At 44.6% G+C, this 5,062-nt stretch overlaps 1 non-coding gene across 1 annotated transcript; it reads right to left on the reverse strand.

The window, feature by feature from the left end:
• Positions 1 to 3,421: 3,421 nt before the first annotated feature.
• Positions 3,422 to 3,527, reverse strand: LOC118896245. The gene has a single exon (XR_005020151.1). It is a non-coding gene; the product is annotated as a U6 spliceosomal RNA (small nuclear RNA).
• Between the last annotated feature and the right edge of the window lie 1,535 nt (positions 3,528 to 5,062).

Here is a 5,062-nt window from a genome sequence, read left to right on the forward strand (position 1 = left end):
ATCTGTCAGTGGACATTTAGGTTGCTTCCATGTCTTGGCTATTGTAAATAGTGTTGCTGTAAACACTGGGGTGCATGTATCTTTTTGAATTATGGTTTTCTTTGAATATATGCCCAGGAGTGGGATTACTGGATCATGCATTACTTTTCAATTGGACAGCATTATTCTTTTTTTTTTAAATTTAATTTAATTTTATTTATTTATTTATTTATTTATGGCTGTGTTGGGTCTTCGTTTCTGTGCGAGGGCTCTCTCCAGTTGCGGCAAGTGGGGGCCAATCTTCATCGCAGTGCGCGGGCCTCTCATTATCGCGGCCTCTCTTGTTGCGGAGCACAGGCTCCAGACGCGCAGGCTCAGCAATTGTGGCTCACGGGCCTAGTTGCTCTGCAGCATGTGGTGGACAGCATTATTCTTGATGGACAGAGTAAACAACTAAACAAATAAAATAACAAGATAGGGCTTCCCTGGTGGCGCAGTGGTTGAGAGTCTGCCTGCTAATGCAGGGGACACGGGTTCGAGCCCTGGTCTGGGAGGATCCCACATGCCGCGGAGCAGCTAGGCCCGTGAGCCACAGCTACTGAGCCTGCGCGTCTGGAGCCTGTGCTCCGCAACGGGAGGGGCCGCGATAGTGAAAGGCCCGCGCATCGCGATGAAGAGCAGTCCCCGCACCGCGATGAAGAGTGGCCCCCACTTGTCGCAACTAGAGAAAGCCCTCGCACGAACCGAAGACCCAACACAGTCAAAAAAATAAAATAAATAAATAAATAAAGTAGCTATAAAAAAACAAACAAACAAAAAAAAACAAAAAAAAACAAGATAATGGCTTAAGTTGCTTTAATTGTGGTAAGTGACTTGAAGGAAATAAACTGAGGGAAATGATCCTCAGCCAGAAGCCTGGGGGTCCTGGATAATCTTTTTCTCAACTCCATCCCCATGTCAAATTATTTTTAAGTCCTGTTGCCTCCACTTCAAAACACATCGTAAATCTATGTGCTATCACCCTATCAACTACCACCCTGTGTAAGCCTTCTGCATCTTGCAAGACTATGAAAATATGCTCTGTTAACTCATTTCCTTGCTTCGCCTTCCCGCCCTATGCAGCGAGATCATGTTCCTTTCCTCCTTAAAACCCATCAGTGACTTCCAGCTTTCTTCTCCAGGCTCATTTTGGACACCCTCCACCACGGAACACACACACCACACCCGTCTCCCTTGTCCTTAATCACTTCAAAGACTGCATTTGCTTCAGTTTCAGTTTAAACATCACAGTCAGCCTCAGAGAGGTCATTTTTGACTATTCTGTCTCAAATAGTTCTTAATGAATTAAAAAAACTAATCTCTCCCCTGTTCCTCTGTCTTAATCCCCTCTTTGTTTGGTCTTTATCTATCTTGTTCATCATTGTACCCCAGCACTAGCACAGCCCTTGGCATATGGTAGACTGATAAATATTTGTTGACGGACTGACTGAAAGGGAAAATCCATTTAAAGACTTAGTACCTTGTTTTGAAGATGAAAGTTCTTACAGCCATTTAGCCCTTGTGTGTTGACTGCCAACTTACAGTTTTAACTATTTCTTTAGGTGAGAGATATTTAGACTCATTATCTTTTATGGGAAAGCAAGTTAACTGTTACATAAAAGATCATTTCCCCATTGTTTAACTTATTTCACAATGTGGAATATATAATATTAACTAAGCACCATGAATGGTCTTTAAATAAAAGGCAGACACATAATAGCACCAAAATAAAGATGGATAAAGTCAACAGATCACCCTAGGCAATACTTTGTCAAAAAACAAAGGTATTCTTGATATATTTTCTCATGTGCTTCTCCATCCTACGACTATTTGGTAGGAGTGGGTGCTGGAGTGCCTTTCCTCCCCAGAAGTTGATGTTTCCTCAGTTTGGGTCCTGACCCTATTGATTGGCTCACCCTGTTGAGTGGGTTCTGACCTGAATGTCACAGATTTCTCAACCATCTAGGCTTGGTCAAACAAACCATACTGGTGCATGACTGAAATGAGAAAGCACAGCTCACATGAGTTTGGGACTTAAAGAATTCCACTCAATAGATTGATGTGAGAAGAGTCTGAATGGCAGGTTTTAGTTTTTAAGTCAGTGAGAAACATGCAAAGGCGAATGCAGCATATGTCCCCAGCAACAGAGATTTTCCAGCTGTTGCCAAACCCAAGTTCATGTGCTCAACACACAGTGAGATGAAAAAAATTGAAATGTCAGAGTTTGGAGCAGGGAAAGGTTTATTGCAGGGCCAAGCAAGGAGAATGGGTGGTTGGTGCTCTAAAAACCCTAAATCCCCGATGGTTTTCAGGGAAGAGTTTATATAGGCAAAATTTGGGGTGAGGGCTGCAGTGTGTGTGACTTTCTAATGATCAGTTGGTGGTGAGGTAACAGGGGGGTGGTCCAAGAATCTTAGGCTCAGCCTGAAGTTACCATCTTCCACCTGGGTGGGGGGGGGCTTAGTTCCTGAGGAAGAACTCAAAGATACATTGTTATGGATATTCCCTGGGGAGGAAGCAGGACCCTGCCCTACCTGGTTTCTTGACTGCTCCTCCCCTATTTCTGCATTCCCTCTCTTCCCTAATTAACAACTGTTTGAATCTGCCCTTTGGAATTCAGGAAAAGTTAAGGAGGCTGAATGAACTCTGTTTCTTACAAACAAGAAATTGGGGGAGGAGGGAGCAATGCAGAGAAAGGATTTGTACCTGGGAGGCCCTCACAGAGTCATGCTTTGTTTCAAGATGAGGGCATAGACATACACAGAGGGAAGACCATGTGAAGACATAGGGAGAAGATGGCCATCTGCAAGCCAAGGAGAGAGGCCTCAGAAAAAACCAACCCTGCTGACAGCTTGATCTCAGACTCCTAGCCTCCAGAATTGTGAGACAATAAATTTCTGTTGTCTAAGCTATTCTACTGCAGGAGAATGTGGCATGAGAAAATGGTCACATCTCAGGTCTCAGCCAAGTCCTTGGGACAGGCCACCAAGTGAGGGTTCTTGGCTTTGCATAGGGAAGAATTCAAGCGTGAGCCATAGTAAAGGGAAAGCAAGTTTATTTAGATAGATACACATCCTATAGGCAGAATGTAGTCTGTCTCAGAAGGTGAGAGTGGCCCTGGGTTGTTGGGTTAGTTTTTATTGGCTGGGTAATTTCATATGCTAACAAGTAGGAAGAATATTCTAACTATTTTGAAGAAGGGACAGGAATTTCCAGGAACTGGGCCATCCCCCACTTTTTGGCCTTTTATGGTCAGCCTGGGAACTGTCATGGCACCTGTGGGTGAGTCATTTAGCATATGCTAATATATTACAATGAGTGTATAGGGAGGCTCAAGGTCTACTGGAAGTTGAATCTTCCTCCATCTTGGGCCTAATTGGTTGTAACCAGTTTTTTTTTAAACAAAAATATGGAACGCTTTACAAATTTGTGTGTCATCCTTGTGCAGGGGCCATGCTAATCTTCTCTTGTCGTTCCAATTTTAGTATATGTGCTGCCGAAGCAAGCACATGGTGGTAACCAGTTTTTGTCATATCCTCAAAGGCTGTCATTCTTTTAAAGGTTGTGCCCTTGGGACTTCCCTGGCGGTCCAGTGGTTAAGACTCTGAGCTGCCAATGCAGGGGGTGGGGGTTCCATCCCTGGTTGGGGAACTAAGATTCCACATGCCACCCAGCATGGCAAAAAAAACCCCAAAAACGTTGTGCCGTGCCGCCTTCCTTCCTGTCTCAATTCAATCTGTAGTACTTTGCTATGACAGCCCTGGCAAACTAGTACACCGTAATCATTTTATTTTTCAGATGAGAAAACCGAAGAGCAAAGAGATTAAGTAACTTCTCCAATTAATAAATGAAAGAGCCAGGATTTGAACGTTGGTAGACTGATACCTAAACTTGTTCTCCTACCCATTGTGCATGCTCTCCATGTGGATGAATTGATAAAGATAACTGGATAGAGTGCAAAAAGTTTCCTTCTTGCTCCAACTGGATCACACGCAATTAGGCCAATATTGAAAAGCATTTTCCAAGGATATAATCCATATAAGGTCTTGATGTTTTCCTCCGCAGGAGCTGGCAGAGGTTGGGGGCAAGTAATAAAGTCCCCGGGTCAGCAACTGATGGGCTGGGGAGGTGCGCTGAGCTCCGGAGGACGTTTATAGAATGTAGATCGAGCTAGACTCTCGCTCCATCCATTGCTCTGCACTCCTGTTGTTCCCGGCAGATCTTGCTGGAGTACCTCCTTCTGGCCTCTCTTGACAGCTGTACATCTATTAATACTGCAAACAAAACAAAACAAACAAACAAAAAAACCCCTCATATATCAAGGAACACACTTAAAAGACATGGATGTAGATAATCTAAACGTTGGCGCTGTTACAGCTGAAGTGCTTTTAGTTCTAAGTAGGGAAAGCATTCTGTGACCTGCGAGTTTATACCTGGATCCTCCGCTGGTTGGGGTCATGAAAAGCACCATCTCTAGAAACACTGAATTATTTTACATGGGAAAGGAAGGTCTTTTCTCAGTGTACACTGCGGGGTAACACGGGACAAACTTGCCTAGTGAAAGGAATCCCTCAGGAAGTTTTTTTTTAAATTAATTAATTAATTTTTGGTTGCGTTGAGTCTTTGTTGCTGCACATGGGCTTTCTCTAGTTGCGGTGAGCGGGGGGCTACTCTTCGTTGCGTTACGCGGGCTTCTCACTGCGGTGGCTTCTCTTGTTGCGGAGCATGGGCTCCAGGGCACACGGGCTTCAGTACTGTGGCTTGCGGGCTCTAGAGCGCTGGCTCAGTAGTTGTGGTGTGCGGGCTTAGTTGCTCCGCGGCATGTGGGATCTTCCCGGACCAGGGCTTGAACCTGTGTCTCCTGTATTGGCAGGCGGAGTCTTAACCACTGCGCCACCAGGGAAGCCCAGGAAGTTTGTTTAAAGAACAGATTCCCTGACCCCCGCCCCATCCCAGCACGGGACTCTGGGTACCTGTATTTTTAACAAACGTCATAGATTTTTATCATCAGGCAAGTTTGAGAAACATTTTAATAGGAGAGAGG

This window comes from Balaenoptera musculus, chromosome 5 (assembly GCF_009873245.2).
Source record: "Balaenoptera musculus isolate JJ_BM4_2016_0621 chromosome 5, mBalMus1.pri.v3, whole genome shotgun sequence".
Lineage (NCBI taxonomy): Eukaryota > Metazoa > Chordata > Mammalia > Artiodactyla > Balaenopteridae > Balaenoptera > Balaenoptera musculus.